The 27,260-nt window shown below is 41.5% G+C and overlaps 1 protein-coding gene across 1 annotated transcript in view; it reads left to right on the plus strand.

The window, feature by feature from the left end:
* Positions 1–1,407: 1,407 nt before the first annotated feature.
* Positions 1,408–27,260, plus strand: part of SYT8 (synaptotagmin 8) — an 84,648-nt gene continuing 58,795 nt past the window's right edge. Inside the window, exon 1 of the mRNA XM_077460603.1 lies at positions 1,408–1,534. The gene's annotated coding sequence lies outside the window, so the exon portion shown is untranslated. The remainder of the gene's footprint in view (positions 1,535–27,260) is intronic.

Genomic DNA, 27,260 nt, shown 5'->3' on the forward strand with positions numbered 1-27,260 from the left:
CCAATATATTTAGCACCAGCCGCCACTGAATTTTGAACACCAAAAAATTCAGTGTTCCAGACCTCTATACCATTAGACCCTAAACCCTGCCTTCTGTGCACTTTGGATGACTTTTTTTTAATTACAAGCTTTCACACGTGAGGTGGTTGCTAGAGCTCTTTCAATCTTTCAAGCCTGAAGGTTAATACTTAGAAAATGGGAGTCTGCTGTCTCCCTTTCCCACAAAGAATGGTTACAATGTATAGGAGAAACCCTTCGATTAGAGTAATATATATATCCGCTTAGGGGGCGACCCCATAAATTTGATAACTGATGGGGTCCACGGCTGGACACTGCAGGCCCGAGCACGGTAGACTTGGTGATGGATAGGTTACTTATATGCTAAGTTAGGTCCATTCATTTACTGTTTGTTGCCATACGATTTGAAGGCTAGTGCCTAAGGCAGGGAGTATGCCCCTGAATATATCTAATAAGATAAGGATGGTAATGTTCCTTTTTTGTTTTTTTAAGTTTGTTTCACTGTTTTAATTAATAATGAAGTGTATGACACTAAATGTAGATGTTTTGCGATTATATGTGGAGCTGTCTTGGAAACTTTTTATATGTAATAGTATGTTTGTTTCCTGTTTTATTTCCTAATAAAGCTTTTCTGATGTAAAAGGAGGACCCTGATGTGATGGGGAGGCCTCGAATGTGAAGGGGGAACTTCTGAGGTGTTGGGGGGGCTTCTGATATATGAAGTCATTTTTGAAACCTGTTTATCCATTCATTTACATTTTTATTCAGTTTATTTGTTCATTTTATAAACAACTTTTTTTTGTTTTTCTGGAATTCAAATATTTGTCAAATATGTGTTGAGGCCCTTGTAGTGTAAAGTTTGTAGACACTTTATCGAGAACATTTAAGCAGCAAAATGTAAATCCATGAAAGATTTTATTTTGCAGGGTGTTTTTTTTTTTTTTACCTCCTTTTTGTCATCTTTTTTTCATCAATTTCTTTAGTTTAATATGCAGGTTTATTATATCAATATCAGTGGTGTATGACTGGAACGCCTGAACACTCCTGCTCTTTTCTTTGTAGTCACTGGTCTTTAGAAAGCATACCCAATTTTTGTTTATTTTTCATCGTTTCACTTAGCCTGGTTAATCATCAGCTTCCTTATTCCTAAGTGAAATCAGTTATCACATCAGTGACAACAGTGACCCAAGGCTGGGACCTGGCTACAGTTCAATGGCATTCCAGCATTGTGGTGCTGTCATGAGCGGGACCATTGTGGCAAAACTCTTCTTTTCAAAGAGGGCTTCCCTTTCCTTTGATTTTGCTATTCATCATAACGTAGAAGGGTTGTCCTGTTAGTTGTGACACTATGGCATTCCTCTGTGCGTGACTGTCACTGAAGGTCCTGGTGTGATGGTGGGTGTGGTATTCTTATAGGCTGTACTATAGTTGAATTTCCAGTTCTGTGTGTAGGTAAAGGGGACAGGAGAAACCAGGTTAGTGCTGGCTGAACTGAGACACACACTGCATGGTTCTGGTAAGTCCTTTAATGTCGGGGTAACTGTTGCTTATTACTGCTGTTTTTATACTGCCTTAAGGTCCATACTTTTATCATTTAATGTCAGACAGAGATGAAGGATCTCTCATAATCTGGACAAGTTACGATTTACCTGTTGAACTTTTTTTCTTCAACAGATGATTTTTGACTTTGGGTAAAGGGGAAATCGAATGATCCACATTTAGTCAGAATTGTTTACGCATATTTGAATATTTTAGGCTACACAGCTTCATGAATTGGCAAAAGGTCACTTAAAATTCTATTCTACAAAGCAGCAAGAAATTGTGTTTCCGGTATTTTAGAATGTCAATGTGAACATTTGAAGAAAAAATATCAACATTTCAAAAGAAAAATACAAACATATTTGCTTACATGCTGTACAATAAAGGTCCTAACTCCATTTCTACTGTGTTTTTGTAGAGATATTGAGTTTAAAAGGTAGCCTGCTTCATTAAAAGACCTATATTGTGTAGCCTGATAACTGTATGCCATTGGTATATAACTCTACTACTCGGTATGTTTATCCTTTCTTTAAAGTAAAACTATAGGCAAAACTTTATTTTATTTTTGAGTTGCTTGAGTTTATTTTTTTCTTTATTTTTTTCTTTTCTCTTTCTTTTTCTCTTTCTTTCGCTCTTTCTTTCTTTTCTTTCTTTTTTTCTTTTCTTTCTTTTTCTCTTTCTTTCTTTTTCTTTTTTCCTTTCCTTTCCCTTCCTTTCCTTTCCTTTCCTTTCCTTTCCGTTCCCACTGGGCACTTAAACCCCCTTCCTAGCCAGACCAATTTTCAGCTTTCGGTGCTCTAACATTTTGAATGACAATTACTCAGTCATGCTTCAATTAAATTTTTGTCTTTTTTTTTCAAACAAATAGAGCTTTTTTTCTGTGGCATTTAATCACTGCTGGGTTTTTAATTTTTTGCGCTATAAGTTAAAAAAGACCATTCTGTAAAAGAAAAAAATGCATTTTTCTTCGTTTCTGTTATAAAATTTTGCACGTTAGTATATTTTCTTCATACATTTTGGCCAAAATGTATACTGCTATATATCTTTGATAAAAATATCTAAAATCCATGTATATTATTTGGTCTTGAAAATTGATCACACCTGATGCACTGACAGCCTAACAAGCCAGGAAAGTACAAATACCCCCCAAATGACCCTTTTTTGGAAAGTAGACATTCCAAAGTATTTAGTAAGAGGCATAGGGGCTGATTTAGAAAAGGTTTGCGCAATGAGTTGCGCACGCCGATGCACAACGGCCGTTTTCATATTCACAAAGCATTTGCACCTGTAACACAGCGCAATTCCCCATTTACTAATAACATGCCGGCGCACGGGAGGCGGTGATCGGTGCGCAGCTATAGACCTGGTGCACGCATTATTCAACTCAGGATTAAAAGAAGCTGGAAGTGCCAATATTATGGGGGTGATGTGGGTGATGTGAGGAAGTATAGTTATAAGTGTCCAAGTAACAAATATGCCCAAAAAAGAACGGAAAAGAAACTCTGAACAAGTTTGCTGCGCCTGCAAATACACTTGGAGCTGCGCGAGGTCAAGCAGCATTTGCGCACGTTTAAGTGCTCTGGGTCACTGCGCCGGCAAAATCTTAGTAAATGTCAAACCACGTAGATTCATTTGCATAAGTTGAACAGGCGCACCTCTCAATTTGACTTTTTTTTGCGCTGGTTCACTTCTATGGGTTTTTTTAAGGCTATTTGCACACTGGTCATGTTAGCATTAAGAAAAAAAATTAAGAAAATAAATGCGTGGGGGTCCCCCGAAATTCCATACCAGGCCCTTCAAGTCTGGCATGGATTTTAAGGGGAACCCCGCACCAAAAAAATGGCGTAGGGGTCCCGTCAACATCCATACCAGACCCTTATCTGAGCATGCAACCTGGCAGGCCACAGGAAAAAAGGGGGGGCGAGAGAGCGCCCCCCTCCTGAACTGTACCAGGCCACATGCCCTCAAAATTGGGAGGGTGCTTTGGGCCCCCCCCCAAAGTACCTTGTCCCCATGTTGATGAGGACAAGGGCCTCATTCCCACAACCCTGGCCGGTGCTTGTGGGGGTCTGTGGGCGGGGGGCTTATCGGAATCTGGAAACCCCCTTTAACAAGGGGACCCCCAGATCCCGGCCTCCCCCCGTGTGAAATGGTAAGGGGGTACAAAAGTACCCCTACCATTTCACCAAAAAGGTGACCAACATGTTAAAAATTACAAGAGACAATTTTTGACAATTCCTTTATTAAAGTCTTCTTCTTCTTTCTTCTGGTCTTCTTCCTTCCTTCATCCTTCGGTTTCTTCCTCCATCTTTTTCCTCCGATCCTCTGCAAGTTAAATGGTTTGGTTTATTTCTTTCATGCTACCTTTTTTTTTTTTATGTCCCATGCCTTTTCTATTTTTATGGATGTTTGTTTATATTTGTTTTATTTTTTCCTTCAATCTTTTATTCTGGATCATGCTGAGAGATACTGTATACAGTACCAAACAAGGCACAAGTAATTTTAAGGAAATGTGGAAGCATTGATTTGTAAAGGGGCTGTATTAGCAGTAAGTAATATATCTGTAGTTAATGACTGTCTCTTGAAGTGTGTTCGGATGATGACTGTCTACTGAAGCATGGCCCCAGTCTCCAACAACTCCAATAGTATGTTTGCAATCCTTGTTTGGTCATGGTCATTTGCCACAACCGCTTTAAGATGCAAATCCCTGGTACACTTATTGTATGGCCCTTCGGGTCCTTGTACACCATAGTCTTACTCAGGCCAGTGATAAGAAAGATCCCTTGGACCAGGGGTCTCAAAGTACTGGCCCGCGGACCGGTTACAAATGGCTCGCAAGCAGGGCCGATCCTAGGACATGTGGCAGTAGGCAGCGGCTGGGAGCTTTCTCTCTCAATCTCCTCTCCCCCACATGCTGCTGCAGCCCAGGGCGCACAACACAGGAGGGCAGAGGGAGGATCTGCCCATCGCCCCCCCTAGTTCTATCGAGAAGTTCCCGCTATCGAATAGCGCCTGGGACAAACTGCGCATGCGCTGTACGTAATAGCACAACAGCTGATTTTAAGATCAGCTGCTGTGTCGATGAGATGGCGCCTGCGCACAATAGCCGACTGAAGACATTTTTCAGTCAGATTGTGCCGAGGCATGTTCATGTATGTGAGGGGTGGAATTTAACATGAAGAAGGCGAATGTTTTCATTGATGGCCAGTGCTGATCTAACATGAAGGGGGTGGATGTTTTCATTGATGGCCAGTGCTGATCTAACATGAAGGGGGCAGATGTTTTCATTGATGGCCAGTGCTGATCTAACATGAAGGGGGCGGATGTTTTCATTGATGGCCAGTGCTAATCTAACATGAAGAGGGCGGATATTTTCAAGGACGGCCACTGCTGCAAAGATGGGGGCAGAATTTTAAACGTTTAGCTAGCTAAATAGGCCCTCCAGGAAAAATAGCAGATAAAGATTTGTTTAGCAGATTTGTTTGGGCATCGTTAAAAATTCCGCCTTCATCTTTGCAGCACTGGCCATCATTGAAAACATCCGGACCCTTCATGTTAAATTCTACCAATTCCAAATGTCTTCAGTCGGCTATTGTGCGCAGGCGCCATCTCGCCGACACAACAGCTGATTGTAAACTCAGCTGTTGTGCTATTATGTACATGCTCAGCTCATCCCAGTCACTATTTGATAGCGGGCACTTTTCGACAGAACACCGGCCCCAGATCCAGGGTCCTGCTGCCACCTCAGGGTGGAAGTTTGTGGTGTTCTCAGGGTGCCCTGCCACTAGGCCTGTGATGAAGCCAGGACCTGACAGGAGGAGAGAACTCGGGAAGCAGAAGATCAGGCCACCAGCTAACTGCCAGGAGGAGAGGTAAGTGAGCCATCATACAGAGGCTGAGCAAAGTCCTTAGTTGCGTGACTGAGGTTGAAATTTGTAAAGAGGGGGTATTTGTGGAGTAAGTGTGTGTGGGGGGGGGAGTGGTATTTGTGGAGTGTAATGCCGCTTACACACGACCGGACTTTTCGACGGACTAGGTCCGACGGTCTTCCTGATGGACTTTCGGCGGAGTTCCGACAGACTTTCCAAATGAACAGACTTGGCCACACACAATTACTCCAAAGTCCCACGGATTCTAACGTGATGATGTATGACCAGACTAGAATAAGGAAATTCATAGCCAGTAGCCAATAGCTGCCGTAGCATGAGTTTTTGTCCATCAGACTAGCATACACATGAATGGCCGAAAAATTTGAAACATGTTCTATTTCAAAAGTCTGTCAGATTCTTGGACAGCAAAGGTCCGATGGAGCCCACACACGATCGAATTGTCCGATGGATTTGTTCCGTTGGACCTTTGCTGTCAAAGTCCGGTCGTGTGTACGTGGCATAAGGGGTATAATTGTGAGGAGGAGTGTGTGTGTGGGGGGGTATTTGTGTAGCGTAGGGGGTAATGCTGGGGGTTAATAGTGCATCCGCTGACGCCAATGCTGGGGGTTAATATTGCGTCCGCTGATGCCAATGTTGGGGGGAAAGGACAGTTTGCATGTGGCCACCATTGGATGTGAAAACTTGTCCTGTGGCCCTCAGGTCATTTGAGTTTGAGACCCCTGCTTTGGACTGTCATGTGGAAGTTAAATGGTTTGGTTTATTTCTTTCATACTACCTTACTTTTTTTTTTGATGTCCAATCCTTTTTCCATTTTTATGTTTTTTTCCCTCTATATTCTTTAATCTTTTATATTGGATCATGCTGAAAGATATACCAAACAAGGCACAAGTATTTTTTAAGGTGGAAGCATTGAATTGTAAAGGGGCTATAATAGCAGTAATGCATCTGTGGTCCTGAAGTGTCTTCAGTCTATGACTGTCCGCTAAAGCATATTCCCAGTTTCCAAAAACTCCTATAGAATTTTTCCAAGCTTTGTGCATCTCTGGTTGCACGACTGAAGCCCCTGGCAGCTTTCTTTAGCATTACTTTCACCTAATATTATGCGTTGTCCTTTGTTGATGTCAAGGGCTGCATTTGAGGTCTCATATAGCAAGAAATTTGACCATCACTGATTTAAAAACATGAGCATGAATGGTCACTCTAGCAGTGTTAGTTATGTCCCAACTCCCAACCCCTGTCACTGACGCTTTGGGTCTGTATGGAAATGTGAAAAAAAAAATATATAAATAAAGGCAATTGAAATTAAAAGACGCAGCTTGTCACTTGCCACGTTGCCTGCCACCAGGTGCCGCATGTCACTTGCCACCATCGCCTGTCACCAGATGCCGCATGTCACTTGCCACGTTGCCTGTCACCTATTGGTACACACCAGGGCACTTGCCACGTTATCTGCCACCAGATGCCGCATGTCACTGGATGCTGCATGTCACTTGCCACGTTACCTGTCCCCAGATGCCGCATGTCACTTGCCACATCTGGAAGTAGTAGTACACACCGAGGTTCTATCTACTGGACTGATCGGTTCCCAGTGGCGGCTCCTAATTGAGATCGATGACAAGCCTGGGCTCTTGCACAGTGTCTCAATGCCTTTCACCCTACTAACTTTGTCAGTAACGTTCTTTAAGTGGAATAAAAGTTGTTTTGATGCTGCATTTGGCGCTGTGTATCTCTCTCTCCTCCCCTGTCTCTGAAATTGGTCCACTGAGCCATCGGGCCAGCGGGAAACTCCCAGTAATCCCTATGGCCAGGACATGCCTGATGTCAAGTTGCAGGGGTTACACACCTCAGTGTCTGGAAGGTTGATTTCTGAGGGATTCAGAGAGCAGATCAGCACTGCACAGGAAAAAAATAAATCGAGTCATACAGATTTTCCTTCAAGCAACCCAGTATCCGTTCACTGGAAATGACCCACCCACTGGTCTTTTAAGGAGTTTCCCATTTCTTTATTTCCTTGTATAAAGCAGTTTTCTACTTCGTTATTGAAGAAGTGTGTTTAGGTTAGTACTTCTATCATGTTTTTATTACTGTCTGTGTCCCCACTGGGGAGATATTCCATCATTTCCTGTCCTCTTTCTCACCAAGAAAAGAAATTAGTAAAGCAGGTTCTACTAGAAAGATAAGATGCAGATAGCTATAGAATACTGACGTAAATGAAACCTTTCCTGACTCTGTATTAAAACTGCGTTTTTGTTTCTGTCTGTCTCTCCTTTGGAGAGATTTTCTTACACTTCCTGTCACTGTGACACCCTCGCAACAAGACAGGATAATAGGAGAAATCTCTCCAAGCATGTTTTCTGTAATAATTTAGACACAATTCTGTTTTTAGATTTTGAATCTCATATGCATTTTTTTTCCAAGGCATGCATGGTTGGCTAAAAGACGATAATATTATGTTTGGCATGATTTTAGGTGTCACTTAAGCTTTGTTTTCAGCTTTTTGCTGCTTGTTTGCTTTTGAAGTCAGAGAGTATGTATGCTTGTTTTACACCATATCTATTATTGGGCAGATCACGAACAAGTTGCGTAAAGTCTCCCTGATTCTACTGACAACTATATTACACCTTGAATCAACATTTAGAAATTAATGTTTGAGCATAGAATGTGCAACTCTGCCAAGTGTTAAGAATGCTTATAAATGTTAGATGTACACAAGACAAAGTACATGCATTCCTTTATATAATATCCTGTGTATATACTACACATCTAAGTGCATGTAGAGAGTGTGTATTTACTATGGAGAAAAAAAAACTATGAAGATCTAGAAACAGAGAATAGGACAGTGGGGTGGAAAAACGCCGGGACTTTTAAGGCGTCAAAAAACAAAGTAGATAGATATTTAATAAATATCCATGAAAAAAGTTTTTATTACAAAAGAATATACAATACAATAAAATACAATTATCCACATAAATTTTTGTACATAACAAAGCAATTGATGCAAGAAATACCACTCAAAATATACCACTCAACATGTTTCGCTCAACTGAGCTTCCTCAGGAGTTTAGGTACATTGTGTTGGTAGGCTGAAAGCAATAGAAAGATATGGATAAGACTTACATAGGAATAGTTTCACTGTCCTTTTCTCTGTTTCTATTCATTTGGGATGTGGTGTCTAGTTTGATGTCTCTGCCCTCATTTATTTATTATGAAGATCTAGAGTAAGAGTAAAAATGTTGATATTTTATGCTTGAAACAGAATATAGTTGCTAAAGACCAGTTCTAATCATCTCATTTACTTTAGTTATAAAAGTAAATAAATTATGTTAATACAGTGCCTTGCGAAAGTATTCGGCCCCCTTGAACTTTTCAACCTTTTGCCACATTTCAGGCTTCAAGCATAAAGATATAAAATTTTTTTTGAAGAATCACCAACAAGTGGGACACAATTGTGAAGTGGAATGAAATCTATTGGAATTTGGAAACTTTTTTAACTAATAAAAAAATGAAAAGTGGGGCGTGCAAAATTATTCGGCCCCCTTGCGTTAATACTTTGTAGAGCCACCTTTTGCTGCTATTACAGCTGCAAGTCGCTTGGGGTATGTCTGTATCAGTTTTGCACATCGAGAGACTGAAATTCTTGCCCATTCTTCATTGCAAAACAGCTCGAGCTCAGTGAGGTTGGATGGAGAGCAATTGTGAACAGCAGTTTTCAGCTCTTTCCACAGATTCTCGATTGGATTCAGGTCTGGACTTTGACTTGGCCATTCCAACACCTGGATACGTTTTATTTGTGAACCATTCCTTTGTAGATTTTGCTGTATGTTTGGGATCATTGTCTTGTTGGAAGATAAATCTCTGTCCCAGTTTCAGGTCTTTTGCAGACTCCAACGGGTTTTCATCCAGAATGGTCCTGTATTTGGCTGCATCCATCTTCCCCTCAATTTTAACCATCTTCCCTGTCCCTGCTGAAGAAAAGCAGGCCCAAACCATGATGCTACCACCACCATGTTTGACAGTGGGGATGGTGTGTTGAGGGTGATGAGCTGTGTTGCTTTTACGCCAAACATATCGTTTTGCATTGTGGGCAAAAAGTTCGATTTTGGTTTCATCTGACCAGAGCACCTTCTTCCACATGTTTGGTGTGTCTCCCAGGTGGCTTGTGGCAAACTTTAGAGGAGACTTTTTATGGATATCTTTGAGAAATGGCTTTCTTCTTGCCACTCTTCCATAAAGGCCAGATTTGTGCAGTGTACGACTGATTGTTGTCCTATGGACAGACTCTCCCACCTCAGCTGTAGTTCTCTGCAGTTCATCCAGAGTGATCATGGGCCTCTTGGTTGCATCTCTGATCAGTCTTCTCCTTGTCTGAGCTGAAAGTTTAGAGGGACGGCCAGGTCTTGGTAGATTTGCAGTGGTCTGATACTCCTTCCATTTCAAAATGATCACTTGCACAGTGCTCCTTGGGATGTTTAAAGCTTGGGAAATCTTTTTGTATCCAAATCCAGCTTTAAACTTCTCCACAACAGTATTACGGACCTGCCTGGTGTGTTCCTTGGTCTTCATGATGCTCTCTGCGCTTTCAACAGAACCCTGAGACTATCACAGAGCAGGTGCATTTATACAGAGACTTGATTACACACAGGTGGATTCTATTTATCACCATCAGTCATTTAGGACAACATTGGATCATTCAGAGATCCTCGCTGAACTTCTGGAGTGAGTTTGCTGCACTGAAAGTAAAGGGGCCGAATAATTTTGCACGCACCACTTTTCAGTTTTTAATTTGCTAAAAAAGTTTAAAATATCCAATAGATTTCGTTCCACTTCACAATTGTGTCCCACTTGTTGGTGATTCTTCACAAAAAATTAAAATTTTATATCTTTATGTTTGAAGCCTGAAATGTGGCAAAAGGTTGAAAAGTTCAAGGGGACCGAATACTTTTGCAAGGCACTGTATACAAGTGCAGGTTTTGCTCTGGTTTACTATGATGGAAAAAGCTACACTGTATTGTCAAAAGTATTGGGACACCTGCCTTTACACGCACATGAACTTTAATGGCGTCTTAGTCCGTAGGGTTCAATATTGAGATGGCCCACCCTTTGCAGCTATAACTGCTTCAGCTCTTCTGGGAAGGCTGTCCACAAGGGCCATTCTTCTAGAAGCGCATTTGTGAGGTCAGGCACTGATGTTGGATGAGAAGGCCTGGCTCCTAGACTCAACTCTAATTCATCCCAAAGGTGTTCTATTGGGTTAAGGTTAGGAGCCCTACAGACTAAAACTGGGATGCTATTTAATGTTCATGTGCGTGTAAAGGCAGGCGTCCCAATACCTTTGACAATATAGTGTATGTTCTGATTTTTATGAAATACTAATTCTTAGGCAACGGAATCTTCAATTTATTTAGCTTAGCCAAAACCTTGCAATATGATTGACAAACTAAACAACCCATTCACTTTGTATCTAATTCAAAGTCATAGGTAGGTTTAAAGCCCAACTCCAAGAAATCCAAATCTGGAAGGGTTAACTGTTATTCTAGTGGGGAGTAAAATCATTTTACTTACCCGATCCTCTGCACTCCTGGCAGATGGTGTCCCCCCTCCCCATACTCCATCAGTGGACTGTCCCTGTACATCACCACGCTCAATGCAGGGCTTTTATATATATATAAATGTATATATGTTTTATTTTTTTTGGCTAGAGCAAGGAAGGCTTAGAGCCCATGTCACTTTATTTTTGCTATCTGTGACCACTGGGAACCTCCCCAGAATTAGTGGAAATCCTACCTCTTACAGCTAGAAGTGGTGCCCCCCATTGTGAAATTTTCCTTTTTTTAAAGTTAGGGTTTCACATCACCTTGTAGTTACCAGGAGATTCTATCCATTTCCCAATCTTTTGAAAGTGAGAAAAAAAAATTTGGCTGCAGGTATACCTCCTTCTAAGAGGTGTACAAATTTAGCTCCCGTTTAAAATAAACTCCTTTGGTTCATTCTGGAGCTTGAGGCTAAAGATAACACAGCAAAGACTCTACACTTATATTATGTTCAGAAGCATCATTTGCAATTTTGTTTACTCTTTTCGAAGCTGAAAAAGTGTTCGATAGAGTCAACTGGTCTTTCCAACACCTCTCGCTTATGCAAATACAACTAGGATTAAACTTCATAACTGAAGTAATGTCTTTATCTTCTTCCCCTTCAGCCTCCATATTGGTTAATGGTATTTACTCCAAACCATTCAACATATCAAATGGAACCATACAAGGCTGTCCACTTTCACACTTTTTCTATGTTGGTCATTGAGCATCTCATTCACACGATTAGACAAAATGATTGGATTCATGGATTTGTACTCCATCAGTGCATTATAAACCGTCGATGTGTACAGACGATGTGTTGGTGTATATACAAAACCTTCATACCAGCTTTCCCTCACTCCTACTAGAATCTCATTGTTTTGGTAAGCTCATTAAACTTAGATTGGATATATCCAAAACTGACGCTTTAAATATTTCTTTAACAGCCGACCCCCCCCCCGGGCTTCTTTGACTTAATTTTTCTTTCCAATGGTCTCACAAAGCCATACAGTATCTAGGCATACCTATTTCTGCATGCCTCATTTTTAGACATATGGCAGACCGAGAGCCTTACCTTGTTTAGGTATGATTAATAGATTGAAAATGGACACTTACCCTAAATTTGTATATTTTAAACATTACCTATTTCTTCCTCTTATCCCTTTTTTATGTGCTCTGTGTTCAGTTTTCCATCAATTTTATATAGCATAAACAACCATCCAGGCTTAAACACAGAACATTAGGCCTGCTCAAAATCTCTGGCGGTGCAGGACTGCTGGACTTCAAACTATGTCATGCCATGTATCCAAGATTGGTTTATACAATTGCATGTTTCCTCTTCTCTGTACCTTTGTGCCCTTCCTCGGGGCTACTCTCACTCTCTTCCATTTACTATCTGTCTGCTCTTCCCTTACAGCAACCCTTCAGACATGCCATAAATATAGACTTCTCCACTCTTTCTTCTGACACTAGCCCACTTAATTCTTTATGTGACAATCCAGATTAGCGGACAGGAATACAGGTTTTTTATATAGGCCTTACCTCGTTTGATAAGAAATTTCAATCTAACAGTCTAGTCTGGTGCCCCCTTACAGAGTTTGAAAAGCTGTACTCTCTTTCAGCACAACCCAGATATATGCTATCTATGATTTTAAAAAACTGCATAAAAAAAATGAACTCTAATTGTTCTCTTGCATATATGGCAGTTTGCAGTAGGAACCTGGGCCATAAGATCACCCCCATGGAATGGAAAAAAGCCTTCATTCTCACCCAGGAAGCTTCCATCTTTTTTTACGCTCAAGAGAAAAACTATTCAACACTCACTAACTGGTATAAAGACCCTGCCTTTTTACAATGATTTTTTTCCACCAGATATCTGTTGGAGATGCAGCAATACGAAAGGGACATAATTCATATCTGGTGGGAATGTAGGAAAGTTTTACCATTTTGTCTTGAGATTTTTGAAATGTTATAATTAACTTTAAAGAGAGTCACTTCCCTCTTAACCGGCAGCGGTATTACTATAAATTCTCCCTGACTCAGTGAAAACTCAGCTCCTTGGACATTTTCTTGCTGCAGGTAGACACTTAATACCTACCTTATGAAGAATTGTTCACCATCTTTAGTACAAGGGGTCCAGGTGGTAAATGTCATGTGTATGGAAGAACCTCTAAAGTCCAACCAAGACTTTACCCTAGATAGACAAATTTATCTCACAATGGATCAGTAGATTCATGTATTCTTCTTTGGAAGCATTGAAATGCAGATTGCACACAAATCAGAATTAAAAGTTTTTTTTGTTTTTTTTTTTACACCATTTTTGATCCGCCCTCGTCCTCACCATATTATAATTACTTATAAAGCTCCATTAATTTATGCAGTTCTTTACATATATATTACACATTCACATCAGTCGCAGCCCTCAAGGCGCTTACAGTCTAAAGTCCCTAACTCACAAGCATACACATACTAGGGCCAATGAAGACAGGAGCCAATTAACCTACCAGCATGTCTTTTGGAGTGTGGGAGGAAATCGGAGTACCTGAAGGAAACTCACACAGGCAGAGGGAGTACATGCAAACTCCATGCAGGCAGTTCATTCCCTTTTTTCCCCCCATCTATTGTCTCCCCTTCTTCTCTCCCTCTTTGATTTTTATTTTACTTTTTAATATTTTTATGCTATGTAACCCGCACCTATCACTAGATACACAATTATTACATTAGTCTGACCTCCTCATAGGTATTCTGAAGAGAAAGAGGAACTAGAAAAAAGAGTAGTGTAAGCATTTAATGCATAGGAAAAGGAAGAAAAGAGAGAAGTTAAGAGGGAAAGGGGGGTGGTGGGCTAGAAGGGGGGGTCCCCAGGGTGGGGGGAACAGAGGTTTATTAAAGGGAGAGGAGCGCTGGGTCAAATTGTGAGGGGCGGATATGAGCCACCCAAAGTGTCCGATAATACGGCAAGTTTCTCCTTTACCATAATGTCATTCACGCAGTTTTTAACTGCTTCAAAGCTGAGGGCCGGGGTCTTCCAGGCCTGTGCTATGGTCAGTTTAGTTGCAGTAAAAATGTATGCTGCCAGTCAGCATTCAGGACGAAGAAGTTCTGTGATCGGTTTCCACAAAAGGGCCTCAAAAGGATCCCTCTATAGTAGTATTGAAAAGGTTGCAAAGTAGTGCATATATTCTGACCCACAGTCTGCATACCCTGGGGCAGGTCCACCAGATGTACGCCATTGTACCCTCTTGAGAGCACCCACGGAAGCATAAGGGGGAATAGGATGGGATAAAGCTCGCTAATCTGGCTGGGGTGTAGTACCACCTATAGAACACTTTATACGCATTTTCCAAGAAGAGGACGTTCTTGGAACATGTGGATAGTGCAGTGGTCATGATCTGCCAGTCCTCCTGATCCAGTTGTTTCCCAAGCTCAGCCTCCCATTGGAGGTGATAGGGTCTCAGTGGTGGTTTCTTGGAGCTAATTATAGCTGTATATATGAGAGATATCAGACCCGAGGATTGGGGGCGCGATCTACATAAACTTTCAAAAGGGGTGATGGTATAGGGGGTAGTTTGAGACTTTATTAGTTGTTGAAGAAAATGTCGGAGTATGCCATCTTAGCTCCTCATCTCAACTTTTAACCTTAACACTGTTTGAATGAAGGTGGTTTCTCATATTGTTTACTGCAAGGATCATTATAGATCTTTTATACGTGTTTATGATGTCCCTGGATATTTGTGGACCAAAAATTTCTTATAATACTGTTTTACTCATATGTCAGAGTTTTTCTAACTACCTGTTTGAAAATAATAAAAATATATTCAACCTTAAAATAAACCCCTTTGATTCGGCAGACCAAGAAAATATGTTGCTTTTACTTGGGGCAAAATGTTCAAAGAAGAGCATCATTAGCATCTATATTGCATTTGAAGTTGCTTGTTTTCTTAAACTAAGGATCAAATAAAATGCGTAATCTATCTAACAAACATTTAGTTGTGCCTAAATCATTCTCATTTATTTTAGTGGCAACTATTTTTAAACTGGTACATCTGGCTCTATCTGGCACAATTTCCTTACTCTCCAAAATGAATCCACACACTTCCATGCATGATTCTTCTTTTTTATTTTAATTTTTAATTTTTAATTTTTTTGCATCTTTGTTTTTCATATGTATGTGTGTGATTAGTAGAAATATGACGTGAAGTCTGTAGGTTTTACATTATTTATATTAAACCGCTGAGCCATAGTACAAAGGACAAACTGTTTAGCTGCACCTGTCTGGACCTATTATGCAGTATTTGTACTGTCCTTATTCATTTTTTATGGCAATCAATATTGTAATGTTTACCCCTCATATGTTTTTTTTGGCTCCAAAACAAACTGCTTTACATTAAAGACCACATATATAACAAAGATATATTAATTAACATTAATATAGACTCTAACGATATATTTTCCTATTTTGCTCTGCTTTGCTCTGCTTAATGCACCATTGAAAGTGGTCATATCTGTTAGATAAGTGCAATAAAATACCCATTGACCCTGGCAGAAATTTAGAGCGGTCCTGTGTGCTGCGCACACTTCTTGTTATCTCGCTATTATCAGCTCTGACTAGCTTACTTTCTTAAACCAAAAAACACCTCCCCCCTATGTTGTGCAGATGAGGAGAGGGGGAGGTGATTTGCCATTTCGAAAATGACAACTGGATAGGGTTGGCACCAGTCAGTTAAGAAAATGCACTGTCAGGTCAGCCCACAACAGGAAATTAGGAGCTGAATGCAGGGTCTTTTAAACCACTGGACCTCCAGAAGATTTTACCTCCTTCAAGACCAGGCCATTTTTTGCTATTTAGCACTGCGCTATTTCAGCGGGTAATTGCATGGTCATGCAACGCTGTACCCAAACTAAATTTCTATAAAAAATTTTCACGCTAATAGAGCTTTCATTTGGTAGTATTTGATTACCGCTGGGTTTTTTATTTTGTGATTTAGAAGTGAAAAAGGACAGAAAATCTGCTATAAAACCTACCCAATAAAAAAAAAAAAAGTCTTCATAAATTTTGGCAAATTTATTCTGTTACATGACTTTGATAAAAAAAAAAAAAAAAAAATCCGAATAAGTGTATATTGATTGGTTTGAGTGTAAGTGCTAGCACCTACAAACTATGGTGTGTGTGTGTATATATATATACACTGACATTATTTTTATATAAATGAGTACTAAATTCACCAGTTTTTAAAGTACTAATTAAATTCAGTGCTAAATAAATTTAGTATTATATATTATGGTATAAATACTGATATGTATTTTTTTTTTTATTGGTGGTGATCAGCGATTTATAATGGGACTCTGATGCATCGGACAATCTGACACTGGGGGGAACTGATTAACTGCCACTGACATCGCCAGTGATCTCAATACAGTGATCAGTGATACTAAACACTGTCACTGTACTAATGACACTGGCTGGAAAGGGGTTAACATCTCGAGCAATCAAGGGGTTAAATGTGTGCCTAAATATGTGTAATGCAGCATGAGTAAAGTGTTCTGCTTTTACTAATAGATTTGCCCTGACATGCACTTTGGGTGTATATAAATTCACAGAACAAACTATTTCTGTGAAACTGCATGTACATTTGTTCCGTGCAAATGGAGGCAAACTTGAATATTAGATTATTTTATTCCAGCCAGGTCAAATTTTGTTTATTAATAGAGAATACAATGACTCAGGGAAAATATATAATTATGGTCACCACATGGAGCTTACAATCATAGTAAATAAGTATTTGTTTCATGTGATTATTCTGTATGAATGTATGATATCCTATGTTGTAAGAGGTAGGGAAGGGTTCTCCAATGCAAACTTCTGATGACTATGATTGGTCATTACAGTGATCATAAGGTACAGAGCCACTCAGATCGCCATCTACACATCGTGCATGTGATCTGAGCCACCTAATGAATGCTCAGATACATGTATTAACAAGCGCACTGGTCATTCAAGGGTGTATTCAGTGTAATTATTATTATTATTATGAGCAATTATAGAACACTGATAATTTATGCAGCACTTTTTCAAACTCTACATTTAAATTGGTCCTTGCCCTTAAAGAGCATACCTTCTAAGGTCCCTATCTCACATGCATGCATACATACATGTGTACACATACTAGGGTCATACTAGGAGGAAACACATGCGAGCACAGGGAGAACACCCAAACTCCATGCAGACAGTGTCCTGGCCAAGAATGGAAACATGGACCTCAGTGCTGCAAGGCAAAATTGATAAGTCACTTTGCTGCAACTGGTAGCTCTCAACAGGATATGTTGTATGTGTAGTCTTCAAAAACTCCACACTGTGTATAGTATGATTCTAGGCAGTATTTAAACATGGCTATAGGTCGGGTGGTGATATACAACCAAAAAGGGAAATGCTACTCTATCTCTTTGACATGCTATGAATTGCACTTGCAGTTGACATGTAGGCAGGTGCTTGCTGTATGTTGTTGTTTTATGGTATTTGACATTTGTAATGTGAGTTTGATGCAATGTTACTTTAAATAATCTGGTTGATTGCTGCAGGGGTTGGGTTGTGTATGTGTAGCACTGCCCCCTTGGGAACTGCTTGGATTTACCTGCTTATCTGCACCATCATGACCCTGTGAACATTCCAACCCACCTGACACTCTGGGTTCAGACATCTTTCGACGACCTTAAAGTAATAAATGAAACCACTCAATGAGTTTATATTCTATTAACGTTTACTGAATAATTCAAGGAAGATTTTGTTTGGATAACAGTTCTAGTTCAGAAGAATTTATAGGCCTACCTGTAGCAAAAAGTGGTTGTAAAGTTTACAACCACTTTAAAGCCCATCGCTGGTGATTTACAAAAAATACCCTTTCAGTGGGGTCCTCCGCACTGCAAGGGTTAAATGCTTGTTAACTCTAGGGGATGAAGAACCAGTCTCAATACTTGCCTTTCTCCTCACTCTAGCCAGTTCTTTTTTAACTGATCCCTTGAAGCCTCTTCTATAAGAGGCTTCAGGCTATAGTTACACAATGCAGTGTAGAGAGCCCCTATATAAAGGTTTTATTTATTTATTTATTTATTTTTTTCCTGGAGTTGGGTTTTAATGAGAGCTGTGCCCTAGCTGTAGAGGAAAAGCAAATGGAGAGGATTATCTACAAGTGTCCGACCTTAGGTTTGCAGCCAAAACTCATCTTCATTTTGGCACGAGACATGAAGGATGAAGGTTTTAAAAATATGCCTTTGTAATATTTTATTAACCCAGGTGCTTGGTATATAGCTGGTAGTCACATTCAGCTGGGCTTGCTTACCAGACAAGTCTGATTGCATGTGACTACTACCAGCTATGGTTTAAAAACCGCCCATACACACTGATACGTTTTATTACTTTTACACTGATCACAGCTTTAATAAAATAAAAAATAGAATATAATAAAAGAATAACGATGTTTATTTCGGGTGTGTATTAGGATACCAAAAATTCTGTTATAGTATATAGGGAAGCAGGAAATGGTCATCTGAGAGCTGAATAACAGTCCACTAATCACAAAGGAATTTACATGAAAGTAACAGGGTAGGGCTGCAGCAACAACTGTTTACAGCAACAGCTTTGATGCTAGGTTTATTACGTATGTGGCAAAATACAGAAAAAATGCTGTAGGCAGAAATTTTTTTTTACAACTTCCTTTTTCATATATCATACCACCTTATCAAACAAACTGAAAAAAATCTGATATGCGGATTTTGACTTTTTGTCAAAAAGTCAACATATACAGCCAAGCCCTCATCTCACAGTCAGTGTTCATAGGGGAATCCCTCCCGCTGAGCTATGGCATCGCCATCCCTGCCGAGAGAACACAGTAATTATTGCTAGTGGCTATAACCGCTGGCAATAATTGCATGAGAAATCCAACATGATGGTTGTACCCAAGTCATTTCATGGATCAACTTGGGTACAGTCTGCCTGCCCATACATGGTTTGAATCTTGGCTGGTCCCTGCTGAACCGGCTGAGATTTGAACTGCCTATGCCTGGCTTTACCTGTTATAGCCTGTGGCAGGGAAGTGCAGTGGAAAAGTTAATTACTACTAAAATAAGCTACGCTTGTGTCATTAGGGCCAGCTTAAAGCATAAGTTCACCTTTTGTAACATGTTACACCCATATACAGAGTGTAACACGTAACTTGTTACAAATCCACCATCCACCGACCCCTGCATTTTCCCGGCTCCCCGATGTCACAGACGGTGGAGCATCTTCTCCCTCCGCTCTTTTCTCCCATTCGTGTCACTCATTCACAGAGTTCTGAGAATGGAAAACTACAAGATCCAGCACCCTTTGAGGCTGTTGACTTGTAGTTTTCAGTGAATGTCCACGGCACTATTGAGCGTTGTGTTAGTTCATTAATGTACTGTATAACTGCATGGCTGTATGATGTACAGCCAAACTGCCTACACACGGAGTCTGCAAGAGTCTTGAATAGCACCCATGATCTGCTGATCGTAGGAGCAATGCTCTCCAGGCTCCCAGTTAAAAAAAATGTAAATGCACATTTTTTTTTTACCTGCAAAAAGATGTGCATTTATTTTGTTTTTTTTAAAAGGTGAACTTATCTTTTAGACAGTAACTCCACTTTTATGAAGGAAAAGAAAATAGCAATAAAGAAAAAGGAATATATCAAAAATGATTGTGATAGTCATATTGTAATTGAATGCAAATAACCACTTGCCGCCCACCATATTGCAAAATGACGGCAGCAAAGTGGTTTAAATATCATGACCAGACATCATATGACGTCTTCAGGTAATTAAGCCGCCCCCTCAGTCTGACACACTGCAACTCCGATCTAGGTAAAGAGTCTCTGACGGAGACTGTTTACCACGTGATCAGCCGTGTCCAATCACGGCTGATCACATCAGTCGGGCGTCCTCTCCCTCCTCCTAGGCCAATAGGATCGCTTCTCCTTTCAGCCAATCAGGAAATGGGTCTCAAGATCTGCTTCCTGATTGGCCAGGAGTAGAATCAGTGTGACAATAGCGAATATTCATTCACTATTGTCACACAACTGGGTAGACTCAGTGCGCAATGCTCTGCGCCCTGAGCCCACCCTTTTTTTAAAGCCTATTGGAGCCTCAGGCTCTAATCACATGCTTTAACCACTTAACAACCGCCCATTGCCGATTAACGGCTTCAGGGCGGTAGTTTAACTCTGAGAGGCCGTTATTAATGGCCTCCCAGAATTCTGCTCTCGCGCGCCCCCTGGGACGCGCACACGAGATCATCCGTGACCGCCGGGTCCATCGGACCCGGCGCATCACGGATCACGGTAAACGGCCGCTCGTCGCGGCCGTTTACCATGTGATCGCTCCATCAAATGACGGAGTGATCACTTGTAAACAAACCGGCGTCATAACATGACGCCATTTCCTCCCTCCCCCTCTCTGTACCGATGGGTACAGCGGAGGGGAAAGAGATCAGTGTCAGCAGCGATCTGGGCTGCATCTGCAGTGCCCACATCGCTGCTCACCGAATTTAACCCCTCAATACCCTGCCAATACTCTGCCAATACTCTGCCAATACTCTGCCAATACTCTGCCAATACTCTGCAATACCCTGCAATACTCTGCAGTACCCTGCCATTACTCTGCAGTACCCCCCATTACTCTGCAGTACCCTGCCATTACTCTGCAGTACCCCCCAATACTCTGCAGTACCCCCCAATACTCTGCAGTACCCGCCATTACTCTGCAGTACCCGCCATTACTCTTCAGTACCCCCATTACTCTTCAGTACCCCGCCATTACTCTGCAGTACCCTGCCATTACTCTGCAGTACCCCCCAATACTCTGCAGTACCCTGCCATTACTCTGCAGTACCCCCAATACTCTGCAGTACCCTGCCATTACTCTGCAGTACCCCCCAATACTCTGCAGTACCCGCCATTACTCTGCAGTACCCACCATTACTCTTCAGTACCCCCCATTACTCTGCAGTACCCCGCCATTACTCTTCCGTACCCCCCCATTACTCTGCAGTACCCGCCATTACTCTGCAGTACCCCCCAATACTCTGCAGTACCCGCCATTACTCTGCAGTACCCCCCAATACTCTGCAGTACCCTGCCATTACTCTGCAGTACCCCCCAATACTCTGCAGTACCCTGCCATTACTCTGCAGTACCCTGCCATTACTCTGCAGTACCCCCCATTACTCTGCAGTACCCTGCCATTACTCTGCAGTACCCTGCCATTACTCTGCAGTACCCCCAATACTCTGCAGTACCCTGCCATTACTCTGCAGTACCCTGCCATTACTCTGCAGTACCCCCCATTACTCTGCAGTACCCCTCATTACTCTGCAGTACCCCCCAATACTCTGCAATACCCCCCAATACTCTGCAATACCCCCCAATACTCTGCAATACCCCGCCAATACCCCGCAATACCGTGCCATAAATTGCCATACCCAGCCATACTCGGAGATACCCAGCCATACTCGGTGATACCCTGCAATACCCAGCCATAAACGCCCCCCCACCCCTCACCACCCTCCGGTGCTTCTACCAACTCACCAGTACGATCAAAGCCAGAATCTTTTTTTATTTTTTTTATTTCAGACTTCCCAGCCTAGAGGTGAGATGTGGGGTCATATTGACCCCCAGATTTCATTGTAAAGAGGACCTGTCATCCCATATTCCTATTACAAGGGATGTTTACATTCCTTGTAATAGGAATAAAAGTGATCAAAAACTTATTTTTGGGGAAAAAAATGTCAAACTAAAATAAATAAAGTAAAATGAACAGTAAAAAAAAAATAAAAAATTTAAAGCGCCCCTGTCCCCATGTGCTTGCATGCAGAAGCGAACGCATGCGTAAGCCCCGCCCACATATGAAAACGGTGTTCAAACCACACATGTGAGGTATCGCCGCAAACGTTAGAGCGAGAGCAATAATTCTAGCCCCAGACCTCCTCTGCAACTCAAAGCATGTAACCAGTAAAAAAAATTTAAAGCGTCGCCTATGGGGATTTTTTAGGTAGCGACGTTTGGCGCCATTCCACGGGCATGTGCAATTTTGAAGAGTGACATGTTTGATATCTATTTACTCAGCATAACTTCATCTTTCACTTTATGCAAAAATTGGGCTAACTTTACTGTTTTTTTTTGTTTTTTTTAAGCACAAAACTGTTTTTTCCCCCAAAAAAACGCGTTTGAAAAATTGCTGCGCAAATACCGTGTGAGATAAAAATTTGCAACAACCACCATTGTATTCTCCAGGGTCTTTGCTAAAAAAAAATATATAATGTTTTGGGGTTCTCTGTAATTTTCTAGCAAATAAAAGATGATTTTTACATGTAGGAGAGAAATGTCAGAATTGTCCTGGGTGCTCCAGAACGCCTGATGGCGCTCCCTGCATGTTGGGCCTCTGTATGTGGCCACACTGTGTAAAAGTCTCACACATGTGGTATCGCCGTACTCGGGAGTAATAGCAGAATGTGTTTTGGGGTGTAATTTGTGGTATGCATATGCTGTGTGTGAGAAATATCCTGATAATATGACAATTTTGTGGAAAAAAAAAGGAAAAAAAATCCTGATTTTGCAAAGAATTGTGGGAAAAAATGACAACTTCAAAAAACTCATCATGCCTCTTACTAAATACATTGGAATGTCTTCTTTCCAAAAAGGGGTCATTTGGGGGGTATTTGTACTTTTCTGGCATGTTAGGGTCTCAAATATTGAAATAGGCCATCAGTCCTTCAGGTGTGATCAATTTTCAGATATTGGCACCATAGCTTGTGGACTCTATAACTTTCACAAAGACCAAATAATATCCACCAATTTGTACTTATTTTTACCAAAGATATGTAGTAGTATACATTTTGGCCAAAATTTATGAAGAAAAAATTACTAATCTGCTAAATTTTATAACAGAAACGAAGAAAAATTCATTTTTTCGCAGAATTTTCGGTCTTTTTTCTTTTATAGCACAAAAAATAAAAAACTGAGAGGTCATTAAATACCACCAAAAGAAATCTCTATTTGTGTGAAAAAAAACACAAAATTTTCATATAGGTCCAGTGTTGCATGACTGAGTAATTGTCATTCAAAATGTGAGAGCACCAAAAGCTGAAAATTGGTCTGGTTATTAACGGTGTTTAAGTGCCCAGTGGTCAAGTGGTTAAAGAAAACAAAAAAAATGGAAACACCCCCCGCCCCCATTGTTATCCATGCATACGGTGCCCTGCATGTAGATTAGGGGGCTGGACGCAATGATGGGGGAGGTGCCGCCGCCCTGCATTATGGGCCGCCACTGTTCTGTACACAGAATGGCCCCCCAGAAAACATAATTTCCTCCTTGTGTGATTGGCTTACTGATTTTTCTAAAAGTCTGCGCGAAGATACAAGTCAGATTTCAGGCATCCCCTGCAACAAAAATTTAATTTTTGTTGAGATTCTCACAATAGGAGTTTGCGTCTAAAGGGATGCATACCCAGCAGCTTTCCTCATTAGTGCCCTGCAGGTGCTGCAGTTGGTTGATAATTATGAAACCACCCCATTACATTCACTTTCCCACATGAGTACAGACACACAGGGATTTCTTCAGAATAACAAAAGGTAGGAATCTGCAACAAAGTTTGTTAAAATCCTTGCAATGTACATAGATCACTCAGAGGGGAATTTTCTATTTTTTTTAAACAAAAGTTGCTCTTTAAGGTGTCTGTCATGCGGGCCGTAATTGGAGACCTGGATTCACCTTTGTTATGTTATGCAAGAGTTGGCGTAAGAGGGTCCGCAGAGGGCAATAATTGGGTTGCTATATAGCCTTTCTCAACCTTTCAAAACAAAGGAACCCTTGAAATAGTTCTGCGGTCTCGGGGAACCCCTGCTAAAAATTTGAAATCTACAACTCATTATACATTAGTGTGACGGTCAGTGGGAAGAATGGTCCTTACACTTGTGGTCATTGGGAAGAATTACCTCCTTACAGATTGCTAAAAAGATCAATGGTGTCGGTGGGAACTTATCGAAGAGACAGAAATGATCCAAAGCTGGAGGAACCCCTAGCAACCTCTGGAGGAAACCTGGTTTAGAATTACTGCTGTAGACAGACTGGAGCTGAGCTTTCTGTTCATTGATTAGGAACTGATGAATTGTTTAATAATGTCATATTTGGCAGTGGTTTTTGTAAACATTGGAACATAAATAGGATTTGTTTTAATGGAGTAGCCCAAAGCAAGCAATCATCTTTTTTTCCATATAACAAACCATTCCAAAGAATAAAACTTTACTCTCCTTGTATTTTAACTCTATACCCCTGCTTTAAAGATTGGTTCACATTGTACAGTTGATGGCTTTTGTGGCAGATTCAACCAAACAGTCTAGTGCAACATTTCTCAATCTTTTTACCCTGGAGCAACCCTTGACATATGTTTAAGATCTAGGGTCAACCTCTTCTACAAATAATTATACCTGCATTTTGTAAAAAGCATGGTCACTAAATTGTAGAATGCTTTAAATAATAAAATAAAAGGGCCAATAAATAACTAGATAAAAGAATAAATAAGAAGGCATTCCCAGTGTAGCACCCTGATGTTTAGGCAGGGTTGTCAGTACATTTACCTGCCAGATATAGTCATCTTGGCCAATTGATAAGAGTGGAATCAATTGATCCCCTGATTTTGGAATTGCTGCACTTCTCTCTTCTGTCACTAGATGGCCCAGGTATCTGATGACATTAGATAAAACAAGGGCATTGCAAGGACAGATTAGGAATAGATGGGGTATCACAACCAATGGGCAGGGATCTTCTTGGGTCCTGGGGCCGGCTGGGAGCACCTATTTATTTAGGTGAGGTTAGGTGAGGGGTTCTGTGCCACTTAGACGGCTGTCTGGGCGGATGTGCATTGTACTGCTAGACAGGCTGAGGACCTATCCAGAAGCAAGAGAGCAGCGTAGGGTTGGGACTGCGGCTTGAAGTCCAACCAGAAGTGACGGTTCTGCTGGCCGGAGAACCTGTTGTTGTCAGAGGTAGAGGGGAAGCTGTTGCCACTAAGGGACAATCCACCTTGTTAGAAGAGACCACTGTGCGTAGCTGAAGCAAGTACCAGAGCAGTATTCTCACCAACCAGGGATGGTGAAGAATTGGGAAACTTCAGCAGGTGTCAAGCCAGGCACCCAGCCAGCCAGCTTGCAGAGCAGCCTTGTGTGTCAAGCTAGGGACCGAGCAGGCCAGCAGGGTGACGCTTGAGAAGTATCTTGGATGCCAAGCTAGGGAACCAGCTGGGAAGTGGGGGTGACGCTTGAGGAAGATACTGAGCGAGAAGGTTGGAACAACTCAGGGGATCCAGTGGCAGTGGATCAGCAAGTCTAGTGAGAGAGCCTGAGAGACAGTATGTCTACACATGCAGAAGTGGTGTCCGGCTGGGTGCCTTTCCCTGCATGGCTGTCTACCTATAGAAGTCTCTGAGTCTGCCAATTAATATTGCAACTACTAAAGGGTGTCCTGACCCTAAACCCTCATTCCCACAGTTTTGTTTAATAGACAATAAATCTCTTAGATTCATGAGTGCCAGGCACTTCTTGGATGCAATCTTGCATCACACCCACCATGCCTCGTAACCCACTCTACGTAGGATGTCAGCTGTCTCTTGATCTAGAAGTTCTCATTAGACAAAAGGGGGCCCGGGACTTGGCTACACTAGCATATTTGATACCCAGGGAAGATCATTTTTCACACCCTCCTGATCTGTACAACAAGACTTTAAAGTGTTACTAAAACCAGGACCCTGCAATAACTGTACCTGGTCTCCCACAGTCCATGCAAATGCAATTATTTTAGTAAATATAAACTGCTAAATACCTTTTCCTATCAGCAGTATATAGCAGTCTTATGACTGCTATCAGTGTCCAGCCGAGCACTGGTTAAAGCTTGTAGGAGAAGTTTTCATTCACCTCTGACTGTTCGATGAGGCTGCATGGCCCCTGTCTTTCTTTGTGGACAGTGCTGATTGGCCCTGTGCTGATTGATCACGTGCCCCCCCCCCCCATATAAAGAAAAACTCTCTAGCAATACACGCCAAACTGACCATGTGCAGCAGAATGCCCCCACGGCTCTATCAGCAGATGGATTGAGAACAGTAAAAGAAGGGGAGGATCAGAGATGATGGATCAAACAGCCTTTTTACACAATGCAGAGGATTAACCCCTTAGATTCCACAGTGAGTATAACGAGCATGCTTTACTGCATATACAGTACAGACTAATTTTACTGATGTGGTTTTAGTAACACTTTGTCCTGGGTATCTAACCTTCTGAAGAGCAAGGGTCACTTAAGCGACTTGGTAACCAGTTTCGAGCGACCATGAGTGGAGCAGGTGGATGACAGGTCTGTGTCCAGCCCACTCTACCCTATGGGTCCTCAGATATGCCCAGATGGAAGGGGATGGATCCCCTTCTGTGTGTTGTGGTTTTTTTTTTTTGTCAGATCGGTTTGGAGTTAGGCGGGTGTAAACGGACATAAGTCTATTTACATTTGCCGCTCCATAGAGGTTAATGTAGGGTCTGATTGGGTTGGACCGATTGTGTGAAAGGGTCCTAAGACTGCTTTTACACTGATGTGCTGTGGTTTACCCACAATGCTGGTGCAGAGCAGTGCACCTGTGGCTTTCCTGAGGGTTAGCTGCACTTTCTTATAGACTTCTATTATATCCTGCAGGTGTGGTGCACTTTCTGAAAGCACACCAAACCCCCAGGTAAGAACAGAAGTCTATGGCTCAGTGCAGGTAACCTGCAGGTGCACTGCACTGCACCTGCGGACAGTGGCGTAGCGTCGGTTGTCAGTGCCGGAGCAAGGCAAGAAATTTGCGCCCTCTAACTCATGGACTTTTAGCACTCCTTGAGTCCCTTCCACGAGTAGTACTGATCAGCCTGATTCTTACACTGACCACTACACTAACCTGCCTGATTCCTACACTGACCTACCTGATTTCTACACTCTCCATTACACTAACCTACCTGACCACTACATTGACCCACCTAAAGCCTACACTATCCACTACACACAATATTATTGGTCACTGATTGGTTGCTAGACATTACTGTACATAATTTACTGCTTACCCATTGGTTGCTAGAGGTTAGTGCAAATTATTATTGCTCACTAGTTACTAGAGATTACAGTAGATCATTACAGTTCACTGACTGGCTAATGAAAGTTACTG

The sequence above is a fragment of the Lithobates pipiens genome, unplaced genomic scaffold, assembly GCF_037356315.1.
Source record: "Lithobates pipiens isolate NorthernLeopardFrog02 unplaced genomic scaffold, aLitPip1_a1.2 Scaffold_10, whole genome shotgun sequence".
NCBI classification, from domain to species: domain Eukaryota; kingdom Metazoa; phylum Chordata; class Amphibia; order Anura; family Ranidae; genus Lithobates; species Lithobates pipiens.